A 15,985-nucleotide genomic window follows, 5' to 3' on the forward strand; every position below is an offset into this window, starting at 1 on the left:
AGAAACCATTTTGGTCGCCTTGGTGGATGTCCTATGCTGGGAACTGGACAGGGGGAGTGTGTCTCTGCTGGTTCTGCTTGACCTCTCAGCGGCGTTGATCTAACGCAGAAAAACTTCCAAAATGCACCTCTTTCTATAGCCACCCCCTCACCATTACTCTTCAGAGGTAACAGTGAGAAGTAGCACAGTGCAAAAATCCACCGTATCAATTTCTACTCCCAAGTAAGAAGGATCAGTAAGAGCATAGCCAGCAGGTTCTAAACATCCAAACTCATTCTAACCCTTTCACTGAGCTTCTTCACAACCACCACTCTCAATAATTCCTTAGACATAACTGTGAGAAGCAGGACAGTAAAATCCCAATTTACGTATCTCTTCTCACAAGTGAGAAGGACTGGTTTATTCAGGAGTAAGCATGGACAGCAAGTTCTGAGAGCATCCCAAAATCTATCCTTTTGCATGAGCCTCCCCAAGATTGCCTCCTTTAGGCCTATTCAGAAGTAACATTGAGAAGCAGGACAGTACAAACACCCAGCAAATGCATCTCTACTCATAAGTCAGAAGGACTGGATTACACAGGGGTTAGCCACTGCCACTCTCAATGCTCTGGGTGTGACATGTGAATACATGTAGGTAGGTGCACATGTCATTGTTGGCTGCTGAGGCTGCTGCTGAGGAGACAGTCAATATTGTCCAGAGAGTTGAAGTAGGGATGCTAGAGGCTCTGCTTCCCACAGCACAGGCACACTCCTGTCTTAGGCCTCACTGCCATCAAGGGCTGGACCGATCTGTCACTTTCGCTTTTTCTCGCAGTCTTATTTTTTAAAATCTCAAGTGCTTTCCATCCCATTTCTGAACAAATGTGTGGATTTTGGCAGGGTTAGGGTTAGGATCTAAATGAAATTCTCACCCATATGCACTGGTCAACTACCCCTATTCCCAGCATGGAAAGGATTCCCATGCATGTAATTGTAAAAGATTAAGAGTGTAACAGGAAAAAAGAGAGAGGTGGCAACACTAATTCAGTACCAAAAACAAGATGTGGGGATTCAAAAACCCAGACATTCATATCTAAGCAATCAAAGCCCCACTGGTCGACTAGATGAATCTCTTGGTTTCGCTTTCTCTCATGTTCCATTTTTTTAAAATCTCAAGTTCTTCTCTTTTTTATGCCCCATTTATGAAGATACTTGTGGATTTTGTTATTATAAAACCCCGAGATCAAAATAAAATCCTCACCCTTCCAGGGGCTTGATTTGACAAGGGGTTGGCCCTGGGGCGGATCCACAGTGGCAGCGGGGCATCTGCATGATGCTGCCGCCATCGTAAAGCCATCGAGGGTTAAACAAGTCAGCCACTTACCGCAACTTTTTTCTCTTGGAACGAGGCAAAGACGGCATCTGCGGCATCTGTCGCATAGGACAGCCAATGGTGAGCCCTGATTGGCCACCCAGCCAGGACAGGGGAGAGGGGGCGGGGGAGAAGCTGAAAAAAGGGCAAAAGAACAAACAAGCTTTTATTAGGGGCAGGTGCACCTCCGCTAAAGAAAAGGTTAAAAAAAAAAGGACGCGAAGGAGAACAGATGCAGGGATTTGGGGGCTTGCAGCACCAAAGCGCCATTGTCGAGATGAACCCCAGGTGAAATAGGTTTTGGAAGCATTTTCATGTCACAGTTCTAGAAAAACTGCACCAAGAAGGGACAAGAATGGCACCCAGTGTCAGCCACCACTTAAGTGTCTGACAAAAACCTGTAAACAACAGATAACAGTGGGGCCAAAGAAATGGGTGAGCACCTGAGAACCAGCGCCTCTATCACAGCCTGCTCCAACCTGGTGCCCTCCAGATGTGTTTGACCACAACTCCCATCATCCTCCAGCCAGCATGGCCTTGCAGCCTGGGGGTGATGGGAGCTGTAGTCCAACACATCTGGAGGGCACCAGGTTGAGGAAGGCTGCCCCATCATCATATCTCCTTCAATTAGTGGGGCAGAGTGCGCGGCCCAAAACATCCTTTGCTTCCTGCTCCAGCCTAAAGTTCTGACCCTGCTCTGCATGTCTGCTCTGGCGTGCCCCCATGGAATGAGGTGAAGTGGGGGACTGCAAGGAAGATGGCCTTTCCAGTAGTGGCACCCAAATTATGGCATAGCCTTCCCAGAGAGGTTCACCTGGCGCCATCCCTGTGGTCGTTTCAGCACCAGCTGAAGATCTTTCTGTTCAGCCAGACCTTTTAAATATGTGAGGTACTCTGGGACACTCTGTTTGAACATCTGTGTGTTTAATTTTGGGGTGCTGTGAACTTTCTTTTCTTGTCTTTTATGTTGGTTTTGATAGTGTGGTTTCATGTCCTATTTTTCTATTTAAATTATTGTTTATTGTAACCCACCCAGAGATCATTATGTTCTGAGGCAGAAAACAAATGCCATAAATAAAGAAATAGTGTATTACAGAAAAACATTGGGCACAATCCATTCCACAGTCTCACTGATTCAACTGGAGACTTAAGCATATTCTGAAGTTGGTGGAATGTTAAAGTTAATTGTTAACCCTGCGAATTCTTCTCAATCTCTCATCAGCTTTTGCTACAACCAACCACGGTATCCTCCTGGATCAATTCCAAGGGATGGGCATTTGAAGCACTGTGTTACATTGGTTATGGTCTTACCTACGGGCCCAATTTCAGAAAGTAACATTAAGTGACCAGTCCTCGGCCCCATGGCAATTGAGCTATGGGGTACTGCTGGGCACCATCTTGCTCCCAATGTTTTTTAGCATCTATATGAAGCTGCTGGGAGTGGTCATTAGGGGATTTGGAGCTAAATGCCCTCAATATGCTGATGACATGCAGCTCTATATTCCTGTGACAACTGAAACAGGTGAGGCTGTGCTGGTCCTGCTGAATAAACTGAAACTGAATACTGGCAAGACAGAAGCCCTGTGGGTGAGTGGTGCCTGTGTCCGGGAGCTAGGCTCATTGGATACTCCTAGATCCACTACTGTTGGCTTGGAGTGCTTTTTACCAGCTCTGGCTGGTTCACCAGCTGTGGCCTCTCCTGGGCAGGGATATCGTGGCCAAAGTGGTACAAGTGCTAGTAACCTCAAGGCTGGATTACTGCAATGCACTCTATGTGGGGCTGCCTTAAGGCTGCCCTGGAAGCTAGAGTTAGTGCAGAACGCAGCAGCTCAGCTGTTATTGGGAGCTGTCCCTATTCAGCATTCAAGTCCTTTGCCAAGGAAGCTGCACTGGCTGCCTCTTCCCAACCGAGCCAGGTTTAAGGATTTGATATTGGTGTACAAAGCCCTAAACAACTTGGGAGCAGGACACCCGAGAGAGCGCCTTCTTCCTTACCAACCTGTCTGGTCACTGAGGTCATCTGAAGGCACACTCCTGGTGGTTCCACATGAATCTATGGCCTGACTGGAGTCCACCTGGAGAAGAGTTTTCAATGTGGTGGCTCCCTTCCTATGGAACTCTCCACCTCTGGAAGTCAGCCAGGTGCCAACGCTCTGTGTGTGTGTGTGTGTGTGTGTGTGTGTGTATGTATATATATATATTCAGCACCTCCTGAAAACAGCTCTTTTCCAGGATGCATTCTTTGGCTGATCAGCCTTGGTTTTTTTGGCACTGTTTCTTAAAGAATATTTTTAATATCATGTTTCATTCTTTTTACCTTTTGTTCCTTTTATCTCTTATTGTTTACTGCTCTGGAATCTGTCTAGATGTGGAGCACGATACAAACGTTGTAAATGAATAATAAAGTGCAGAACTTTAGCAGGGTGGTCCTTTACTCGCTTCTTTATCTTTTCTTTTCTCTTCTCAGACATCTAGTCTTCTGTACTCCCTACATTTTTGAACAGAAGAAAGTTTTATTCAAATTCTCTGAAACCACAGAGTCAGGGCTGGCTGCATCTTTTAGGGTCTTTGATGGGAACACATCTGAACTGTGGATCCGGCAGGTGTTCTTCCTGTTATAGTGGCAGCGGAGGAGGAGGCAGCTGACTGCCAGGCAGCCAGGAGGGGGGGGCCCTTCTGGGCTTATGCTTTTCTTTTTTAAAAGTAAGATTCAGCAAGCACGGAATAATAACCTGTGGAGAGAGGTAAGAAGACCTCCTCTGATCCTTTGATGAAGAGAACAACTGGGAAAATGCCGTAGTGCTCAGTTTCAGTAAGATTAGAGAAATACATAGTCTACATTCACAGTTTATTGAGTTGGATCCAAAATCTGCCTTCTATGGACAAGAGGCCTCCGCTTACAGAAGGTTCTTCAACCCAATTTTTAGGGCTTCCCTCCCTCTCACAGGTCATCCCATTCAGCAGAGCCCCCTGATCTTCTGAGGAGCCTTTTTAAGAGGCTGGAGGGACTTTGTGGGGGAGGGAGGGACATATGCTTCCACCAGCCTAGTGCATAAATCTGGACTCACCCCATTATTATTATTATTATTATTATTATTATTATTATTATTATTATTAATAATAATAATAATAATAATAATAATAATAATAATAATAATAATTTAGATGGTGAAAGTTCCAGCCATTGAAAATAAGCAGCAGAATGATGGCTAGAAGGATGAGAGAGATTGTTAGACCATTTCCCCTCACTTGCCTCCTTCTCCTTGGACTAGGGTGGCCATATGAAAAGGAGGACAGGGCTCCTGTATCTTTAACAGTTGTGTTGAAAAGGGAATTTCAGCAGGTGTCATTTGTATATATGGAGAACCTGGAGAAATTCCCTCTTCATCACAACAGTTAAAGCTGCAGGAGCTATACTAGAGTGACCAGATTTAAAAGAGGGCAGGGCACCTGCAGCTTTAACTGGTGTGATGAAGAGGGAATTTCACCAGGTTCTCCATGCATACAAATTTCTCCAGCTGAAATTCCCTTTTCAACACAACTGTTAAAGATACAGGGGCCCTGTCCTCCTTTTCATAGGGTCACCCTACCTTGGACAGGAAAGAAACTCTTCTCGTTCCTGGAGGCATCAGAGGCCCGAGACTGGAATGGGCGAGGGCAGACTGGATTCATTCCCATTCTCTGAACTCCTCCCCTTAGCTCCAGAGCTGGTGTTAACAGAGTGATGGGCAGAGCAATCCTAGACTTGAATTGCATCAAGGTGGAGACATGCACTGCCACAGATACACAGCTGCCATCATGGCCAGCGTCAAGGGTAAGCTTGGTTGGGCACTGGCTCAGGGCCCACACCCTAACCAGGGCACCCTGACAAAGGTGCTCTGGACTTGCTCCTCCCCCTCCCCATTGCAACCTGCTTGTTCACCTGCGTCTTGCTCTAGTCCAGACAGCAATGAGGAGGAGGAGGAGCAGTAGATCCTGCTGCCTGCTTACTTGCTGGCTCTCTGCCTGTCAAGCAAGCAAGTGGCCACAATGATGAGAGAAAGGCTAAGGAGCAATAGCAGCTGGTGACCATGGTGATGATGTTTTAGGGTGCATCAACAGAAGTATGGCTTCAAAACCACGGGACGTAATCGTTCCACTCTACTCTGCATTGGTCAGACCTCACTGCATATACTGTGTCCAGTTCTGGACACCACACTTTAAGAAGCATTATGATAAATTGGAAAGAGTTCAGAGAAGGGCACCAAAGATGTTTAGGGGACCAGAAAGCTAGAGAGTAAAGTAAAGTCCCATGAAGAACGATAGAAGGAAATGGGTACATTTAACCTTGAGAAGAAAAGAATAGGGGTGGGGTGGGGGCGAACCTAAAGTGTTGTCACACTAAAGAGGGACACAACCTGTTTTCTAGCATCTAAGACTGTAGGACACAAAAATGGGCTTTAGTTAGAGGAAGGCAGACTTCAGTTGAAAAATGTCCTAGCAAAGACTGGACAGCCATTCGGCAAGGATGGCTGGACATGATGGCTTAAATGGCCCCTTCCAACTATGATTCTGTGATTCTCTCCAGCCCTGACTACTTGCTTGTTGCCCAGCTCCTAGTTCCTGACTCATCATATATTGGTGCCCACAGCCCAACCCAGACAACTAGCCATGTCAGGAGGTAAAAACTGCCCAAATTGGGAAAGCAATAGGATCCATCTCATGTCAGAAGCAGGTGCAGCCTAACTCATCTTCATCCCTGCATGGGTTAGATGTCAATCACCTAAACCTTACTGGCTGACGAGCTGTTCATGACAAGGGATTTGTAAATTTTTCTCCATACCCATATCATCAGTAGCCAGATTGGGTTTATGCACTGCCAGATGTGTTGGGAGTCAAGATGATTTGGGATAGCCCCATGGTTGTCATGGTGGCCATGAAGTCCTGCGTTGCCCTTACATGCTGGGTCTTGCCAAGGATATCAGTTTCCCCAGGACCAACAACATCATGGGAATCCTCAACATGAAGTCTAAGACCACCTCTATTAGCTCAGAAAGGGAGACTGTTGGGCAGTGAGGTGGATGGTACACCAAGAGTACATTGATGGTGCTATATAAATAAATAATAATAATAATAATAATAATAAGAGCACCCCCAATCTCTCCTTAAACCTCAGCACCAGATGCAAACACGCAAAATGGGGACTCTGCCCAACTGGAGACCTGGCAATGGAGATTGTGCTATCGTGACAGGCCAAGGCACTACTTCTTCTGCCAACCATCACAGGCAAAGTGCTGGCACCAAAATGGGGTTGACCACAATGGGAAGAAATTTCCCCTTCAACCAGTCAGTTTCTCTAATACAGCGAAGGTTGGTGCCTTCACCCAAAATTTTGGCCTGGGTGAATTGTTTTTAAATGCAGTGGCCTACATTTAATAGAAGCACTGCCAACAACCTGGGATTCTGTGGCTGGGAGAGAGACCGGAACATACCCTTTTCCACTGAGGGGAGCAAAGCCATTTCTGAGAATGATAGAGAGAGGCACTGCTGATGTAGACCAACCTTCCCCAATCAGATACCACCCAGATGTGCTGAAATCCCATAATTCCCAGCCAACATGGCCATTGGTCATGCTGGCTGGGCATGTCGCAGGCACCATAGCAGGCAATGATGTCCATACTGCTGAAGTACTTCAAAAACCTCTTTCACTGGAAATTATGATGGGTCAAAAAAGAGAGTGAGTACCCTACAACCACATGAAACTGCCTTATATTGGGTATAACCATCTTGCCCAGTACAAACTCTACTGGCCTCACCTCCAAGATCTCAGGTGGCGAACATCCCCAGGCCTGCTACCCAAGAACCTTTCCAGCTAGGGACATCTGGGACATTCCACTTGCAAAACATGAGCTGTCACCACTGAATTATATGGGCCTTCTACATAAGCACTGGTATTTCTGTCATTCCACCTTCAGCCCTTTTAAACTATTGTGTGTCTCCAGCTTAAGGCACCTTGAACTTAAAATTCCATTTCCTTGTTGCTACACAAAGAGAGAACATAAGTGAGACTGCTGGAAGAAAAAAGAATAGTGTGTGTCTGCTTAAATCCTCCCCTCCTCCCAAATGATAGGAACATGCCTTCTGAGGGCTGTGAAAACCTCTTTAAAGAATTTTAAAAGATACAAATCGTTCTTAAACTTCTCACCTTTTCAGTGGTTGCTTGCTCACTCAGGGTGGAAACGCATGTGTGGGTGGTTTAGGCCTAACTCGGGCCAAGGTGGCTGGCAAGAGGAAGAGAGAGAAGAGTTGCAAGGCAAATTCTCAAGGATGACAGAGTAGCATGGGAGAGGAGTAGCTTGGGTTGGATGGGTTGGTGCCTCAGAGTTCTGCTAACAGGTTCCTCTGCATCACTGGTGTAAAGGGTTGGCAACTGATCAGAAAAAGAAGGCTTTGATGGTTTTGCTTTCGATGCAGTTGTCAGAAAAGCAAGAGGAAAGAAAGGCCCATTGTTGTTTTTGCTGTCCATTCTTAGATGAACACATAGCTTTGGAGCTGCCAAAATCCACCAAAACCTGCTGAGCTCTGCCCCTAGAACCGTGCCCCCCCCCAGCTCTACAATGGGCTACACTTTCAAGTACAGAAGGCCCTAACTCAGGTCCTAACTAGCATATACTTGCTTATTGCAATAGTTGACAATTCTATTTAGGATTCCCCTCTACATTTCACAGTAGCACAGCTGCTTGCAGGCTTCCCAGGGCATTTAGCTGGTTTCTGTTAGATAGGGTGACCATATGAAAAGGAGGACAGGGCTCCTGTATCTTTAACAGTTGTACTGAAAAGGGAATTTCAGCAGGTGTCATTTGTATATATGGAGAACCTGGTGAAATTCCCTCTTCATCACACCAGTTAAAGCTGCAGGTGCCCTGCCCTCTTTTAAATCTGGTCACTCTAGTATAGCTCCTGCAGCTTTAACTGTTGTGATGAAGAGGGAATTTCACCAGGTTCCCCATATATACAAATGACACCTGCTGAAATTCTCTTTTCTATGCAACTGTTAAAGATACAGGAGCCCGGTCCTCCTTTCCATACGGTCACCCTATGTTAGAAACAGGAAGTGGGACTAGATGGCCCTTAGATGCCAGCCAGCAGGGCACTTTCTGAGGTATTATAATAGTGTAATATGTCTTTCGCTGGGGATCAAGAACAGGCAGTCAAACAGGAAATGGGCTGTAACAATGTATCCTCTTTCAAAGTTGACATTCTTTCTTGACCTTAGAGTGTTTCCCTATGTGGGATGTAGGAAGTGACCCTGTTGCAGTGGGTGGGAAGCATAGGGAGGAGGAGTTTGGGGAGTTCATGGTCATCAAACAGAGATGAATTGACAATTTTTGGTGAAAAAAATATGAACATGGCATTGAGGCATCTGCTAGGTGGGGAATTAGGCCCTCCAGCGCCTTTGGATGTTACCACCTTGCACGTTCAGGCATTAATACATTCTTTTACAAAGAGTGTCCTTTCCAGGGGTTGGCTCTTCCGACCTGGACAATCCCTAGGGACAGCTGCTGGGTTTTGGAGGTAATTCATGTGAGTGCATTGATGGGGGAAATGGTGTTTCAGGTGGACTTTGAGGCACCGATGTAATATTCTGGCCACTATGAGTGTAGCCCAGGGAGTCCACAGTTCAAATTTTGCCTTAGCCCTGAACTCTAGGCAGCCTTAAGGTTGAACTATGTGCGACACACAGTTTTTCCTGAGGTGGCATTTTTTAAAAAATTATCAGCCAAAAGCAGCTGCAGATGTTTGTGTGGGTACTAGGTTTGTCTCTTTCCTGTGGGTTGTTTTTCTTATCCAGATTATCCCCGCGATTCCACAAAGTTGTTTTTCTCTCTATAGAGGGTATATATATTTCCAGCAGAGGGGTGACATTGGTAAGAAAAATGGGGAAGCGATAAATGCCCCTTCCCAAATTTCTGATCCAGCTGTGTTGGACTATAACTCCCATCATCCCTCAGCCAAACATAGTACAACACATCTGGAGGGCACCAGGTTGGAGAAAGCTGGCACAAAAACCTCAGGGCAAATATTCACATGATAGTACAATGTGTAGTTTGATTCCAATTTTTCTAAGGCTCTCTCCCTACTTCTCAGCTTCCACGCCTTGATCCAGTGGGACTTGTATGGGACTAGCAAACCCATACAAAAGCACAACGTAGGCTCCATCACACCTACTTTTTTTTCTTGGTTTGCCTCCGCGATTTCCACCTCCGTTTCATTAGTGCATCACGCTAATGGTCCCTTTCACGTTGTTTATGGTATTGTCATTGTACCAGTGAAATCTGTTTTGCTTGTTTGTTCTCTCACTCCACCCTCCAGTTCATTGGTTCTTGTCATTGATGGACATTGTGATGAACGGGTAACTCCTGCCCCCCCCCCCCCGCTCTGGCTTTGTTGACTAGCAGAAAAATCCATTCCATTGAGTCAGTACAAGCCCATTCGTTCTACACAGTGTGCTGGAGGAGGAGAACCACCCTGCCCTCCTCTTTCATCAGCAAGACCTCCCTTCAAAGCACCCAACAAAGGACATGGCAATACACAGGGGTGGAAAGGCACTTTAATCCCGCATGGAGGAAATAAATGACTTTCCCAGCTCTAGGAAAACACAGGAAATGGAGGGGAAGAGGTGGGGTGACTGCAGGACAGGCACGACGTCATGTGAGCATTGTGCTGCAAAATGGCAAACCCGGCATGACGAGAGTGCAATAAAATGCTGGTGTGATGGAGCCCTGTGTGTGGGATAAGACAGGATTATTATGTTACTGGATGCAGTCTCCTGTTCATTTTCTGCACTGCAGACTGCAAATTCACACATGCGCAAATTGTGCTCACTGGTTCAGAAAGGAGGCTATGCCCCTGTTTAGTCCACAAACTGTGCTCTGCCTTCCCCTTTAATATTGGGATGAAATAATAATAATAAATTGAAACATACAGAGTCATGGATACTGAAAAGTACATTGTATTAAAAACAAATGCACCACTTAACATTTTAGAAAAGGCTATTTAAAATCAAACATGCCCAGCAAACCTGGTGTAAAGTTACCATCATTGTTCAATTACTGAACAAATGCAGAAACCTATTTTTAAAGCACCAACATGCCATCACACTGCCTTTGATGAAACAGCCATTTTCAGAAGTAGCTATGTTCACGCGGAAGGACATTTATAGGTGCCCCAAATTCTTAGCTGTCACCCAAGGATGCAGGAACTATTGGAGCACTAACTTTGATGTCTTCCTCTCCCAAAGCAATAAAAGCTTCCTGCCAGGATTTGCAGACTGTGAAGCCAGCCTCCCAAAGGAGGCAATGAAAGATTACAAGCAAGGATATGCAAATCTCACCCCACACTGCTGAGATATTAGTCTTACAGAAACCTCTTTGCTCCTCCCCCCCAGCTTCTTGAATGCCCCCACTCTCACAATAAAAAAACACTTTGAGATATTGCATTAGGCAAGTGCTGGATCTCTCCTGGCCCCAGCTTCATCAGTGAAAGGTTTTGCTACTCATCAAAAACATTTCTGCTTCCCTCAACACCCCCCCCCCGGCAGAAACTCCGTATTTAACTCTATTTTTGACATTGGGTGAAATTTGGTGGAAACTCTTAGTTTTCAACACCTCCCCATCCCCAAATCCTGATTTAGTTTTTTGGGATAGTAGACAATGGACCTGCACACCTCGGATCACTTCTCTTGAAAGCAGGCTACAGGCGGTGGTGAGTGACCATCTCTCCCAAAGGGCCCGTTTATGTTAATTGATATTGGCTAAAAGAGTATCCCTTGCCGACCGGCTTGCAATCTAGCTCAGTGGTAGGGCACGTGCTTGGTGTGTGTGCCTTGCCATGGGCAGCAGTGACTTTATCAGGCCACTACTTCAAATCTCACGACGGCCATTTCTACACATTTCTAGACCATTTCTTTCCCCCCCGGGATAATCCCTGTGCATCCAAATGACACACAGGGGGCATGTCTAGACTTGCCGATATCCTGGGGATTGCCATGGGATCATCCCTGTGCGTGGAACTGGGCTACTCGGGGGGGGTGGAAGTGGGGGCAAAGTCTTTTTTTTAAAAAAAAATTTAAGACTCACTTTTTTGTAGGAGCGCTCCTGTGCTCTTTTTTGATTAAAAATGTGCGCTGCATGTAGAGTAAGGGGGAGGATTTCATGATCATCATATAGCGAGCTCATCCCCCTCCACCCCCCCTCATCTAGCCTTGCCCAGGAGATCCCGGGAGCAGGCAGGGATGATCCCTTCATTTCCCTGGGATAATCCTTAGGTGTAGAAAAGGGCCTCTGTCTCCAGCACAAGCAGTATTTAGAGGGAAGCAGGAATGTTCATAAACCTGGGGGGTGGGGGTGGAATAGAACCACCAGAAGATAAAATGTGATATGCACACAAGTGACAGCAGAGTACGTGGATGCCTGATGAAAGCTATGAGCATCCAGGCTGCTGGCTGATCACTGCAGTCCAGGGGTTCAATGTTAGATTTCAAGAGAGAAGAAAGGTTTTAATAGATGGGAACTAAGCTTCATTAAGGTCTAGTGGCCCGCTCTCAGGTTCATAGCCTGAGAGGGCCTAAGAGAACAGGAAATAATTACATTACTGCCAGAACATAAATACAGTTACTCTAATATGTTTTAAAGTTAGGCAATTGTGTTGGATACCACTTGCATACGTGTTCTTACGTTTCTGCAAGTAAAAGAGTTACAGCTTTATTTTGTAAAATTAATGCTGAACATTCCAGGGGAGGTCGAAATATGCCTGAGGGGACAGGTGTACATCTTCCCTGTGGCTATAGCATGGCCCACTCTTAAACACACTCAAGGTTGAATTGCAAAAAAGCAGTATAATCGTTTGTTTATTTATTGCATTTCTATACTGCCTAATAGCCAAAGCTCTCTGGGCGGTTCACAAAAGTTAAAACCATCAGACACAAATCAAAATATAAAACAAACAACAGTATAAAAGCACAATAAAAATACTATATAAAGCACAACCAGGGTAAAACCAGCAGCAATTGAAAGATTTATACGGATTTAAAATACAGATTTTAAACAGCAAGGTTAAAAGACTAAGATGATAAACTGTTAAAATACTGGGAGAATAATAAGGTCTTCACCTGGTGTCGAAAAGAGTATAATGTAGGTGTTAGGCAAACCTCTCTAGGGAGCTCATTCCACAGTCAGGGTGCCACAGCAGAGAAGGCCCTCCTCCTGGTAGCCACCTGCCTCACTTCCTTTGGCAGGGGCTCATGGAGAAGGACCCCTGAGGATGATCTTAGGGACCGGGCAGGTACATATGGGAGGAGGCTTTCCTTCAGATAACCTGGCCCCAAGCCATTTAGGGCTTTAAATATTAATACCAGCACTTTGAATCAGGCCCAGACCTGGACTAGCAGCCAGCGAAGCTGAGAAAGGACTGGCATAATGTGGTCTCATTGGCCAGTCCCTGTTAACAGTCTGGCTGCCCTGTTTTGTACCAGCTGAAGTTTCTGGACTGTTTTCAAAGGCAGCATAATGCATTGCAGTAATCCAGACGAGAGGTGTAGATACCTGTAGCTAGGCTATCTCCGTCCAGATAAGGGCGCAGTTGGTACATCAGCCTATGCTGATAAAAGGTACTCTTGCCACTGAGTCCACCTGTGCCTCAAGTGACAGTTCTGGATCCAGGAGCACCCCAAATTATGAACCTGATCCTTTAGGGGGACTGCAACCCCGTCCAGAACAGGGTAAACATCACCTAGCTGGATAGACGAACCACCCACAAACAGTACCTCTGTCTTGTCTGGATTGAGTCTGTGTTTGTTGGTCCTCATCCAGTCCAGTACCATGCTCAGACATTGATTCAGAACTGCTAGTGCCTCACCTGGATTTGATGAAAAGGAGAGGTAGAGCTGTGTCATCCGCATACTGATGACACCTCAACCCACATCTCCGGATAACCTCTCCCAGTGGTTTCATGTAGATGTCGAACAGCATAGGGGATAAAATAGAGCCCTGTGGAACCCCATGGCCTAGATGCCACAGCACAGAGCAATAATCCCCCAGCACCACCTTCTGGAATCGGCCACCCAAGTAGGAGCGGAACCACTGCAACACAGTGCCTCCAACTCCCAGCCCAGACAATCTATCCAGAAGGATACCATGGTCGATAGTATCAAAAGCTGTTGAAAGCTCCAAGAGAATCAACAGGGTTGCACTCCCCCTCTCCCTCTCCTGGCAAAGGTCATCCCACAGGGTGACCAAGGCAGTTTCCATTCCAAAGCCAGGCCTGAAGCTCAACTGAAATGGATCTAGACAATCTGTTTCATTCAAGAGTGCCTGGAGCTGTCCTGCAACCACCAGCTCAAGCACCTTGATGTTAGCCACCGGCCTATAGTTTTTAGCATCTTCCCGGTCCAGGTTTGGCTTTTTTAGGAGTGGTCTGATTACTGCCTCTTTTAAAGAGGCCGGCACCACTCCTTCTCTCAAGAAGGCATTTACAATGGTGTAATGAGCCATGAAGGGCAAGGGACGAGCTGAAAACAACAGGATGAAATTTAACAGGGATAAATGCCAAGTTCTACATTTAGGAAATAGAAACCAAATGCACAGTTACAAGATGGGGGATACTTGGCTCAGCAATACTACAAACAAGAAGGATCTTAGAATTGTTGAAGACTGCAAGCTGAATATGAGCCAACAGTGCGATATGGCTGCAAGAAAGGCAAATGCTATTTTGGGCTGCATTAATAGAAGTATAGCTTCCAAATCACGTGAGGTACTGGTTCCTCTCTATTTGGCCCTGGTTAGGCCTCATCTAGAGTATTGCGTCCAGTTCTGGGCTCCACGATTCAAGAAGGACGCAGACAAGCTGGAGCATGTTCAGAGGAGGGCAACCAGGATGATCAGGGGTCTGGAAACAAAGCCCTATGAAGAGAGACTGAAAGAACTGGGCATGTTTAGCCTGGAGAAGAGAAGATTGAGGGGAGACATGATAGTACTCTTCAAATACTTAAAATGTTGTCACACAGAGGAGGGCCAGGATCCCTTCTCGATTCTCCCAGAGTGCAGGACACGAAATAAGGGGCTCAAGTTAAAGGAAGCCAGATTCCAGCTGGACATCAGGGAAAACTTCCTGACTGTTAAGAGAGAGCAGTACGACAATGGAATCAGTTACCTCGGGAGGTTGTGGGCTCTCCCACACTAGAGGCCTTCAAGAGGCAGCTGGACAACCCTCTGTCAGGGATGCTTTAGGATGGATTCCTGCATTGAGCAGGGGGTTGGACTCGATGGCCTTGTAGGCCCCTTCCAACTCTGCTATTCTATGATTCTATGATTCTAGGTGGACTGGACTTGGCCAAGCACCTTGTCCACATCCTTGGGCCTCAGTAACTGAAACTCATCCAACAAAATTGACCCAGACAGTGCTCTGAATGCCTCTACTAGTGGAACTGCATTAAACGTGGTGTCCAATTCCTGATGAATCTGAACGACTATCTTCAAGGTGCTGTGCCAACTCGCCACAGCATGCTACCGAGGGTTTCACAGCCTCTCGCCTTGGCCCAGAGTGTAGCAGGCCATATGTTGTGACATTTTAAATATACATATAAACATACCTCACTATGACTATAGCTGTGTTATTTATACAGGGCAAACATATAGACTCCCTTTCTGAAGCAAAAGGATTTGTGTGTTTGATATGCACACATATCACATTTCCAATTGTTTATAACAATAGTCACTCAGGGTAGCTGACCGGCCAGTATTTTCTAACCAGCAAAACAGTGTTTTGCTGGCTAACCGGTCCTCGGTTCCGAAAAGGCCGCAATACACCAGAGTCTGCCCAGCACCACAAATGACCTGTCCTGGAGTACATACTTTGTTGGACTCCATCAGACCCCACCTTTCATTCACCACATTCTGACTTGGCTCTGCCTACTGCCCCCTTCAAGGGGGGGGGAATTATGAGCTGGAAAGCTTAAATGTGCAGAACCAGTGGGCTGGCCAGAAATAGAGGTACTTCAGAGGGGGAAAGATGTAGAGAGAAGAGGCAACACACACACACACACACACACACACACACACACACACACACACACACACGTACGTATAATCACCCTTGGATGGAAATACAACATAATGTCAGACTACCACTTTTGCATCTTTGCTACTTACAGGGAAAACTGACATTTGCTGCAAACAAGCTGTTTTAATGGCAATGGGACCCTAACAAGGAGCACTGGGAGCTGCAGCATTGTGAGAATTCCACTGTATGCAGAAATACAACTTATGGGGGCCAGTGTGCGATTTGTGGCAAGGATAAAGTATGGTTCTTATCCCCAGAACTTCTTTTCAGGGTCATAGTCCAAGAGAGAATGACATGGTAAAGCCTTGCTTGGAGTGTACTGCGTGTGTCAGACAGCCTGTGGGGGGAATCATCTGTTTAAATATGCTCCTATAGAAAAAAATTTCCTCCCACAGAAAAAAGGATGGCAGGGAGACAGGGTCCAGTCTACCCTCCTCTCTGGCATGCTGCCGTTCTAAATGCAGGGAGTTGTTTTGTGCATATTTTATTTATTTATTTGCTACATTTTTATACTGCCCGATAGCGGAGGTTCATATGG

The sequence above is a fragment of the Elgaria multicarinata genome, chromosome 11 (genome assembly GCF_023053635.1).
Source record: "Elgaria multicarinata webbii isolate HBS135686 ecotype San Diego chromosome 11, rElgMul1.1.pri, whole genome shotgun sequence".
Taxonomy (NCBI): Eukaryota; Metazoa; Chordata; class Lepidosauria; order Squamata; family Anguidae; genus Elgaria; species Elgaria multicarinata.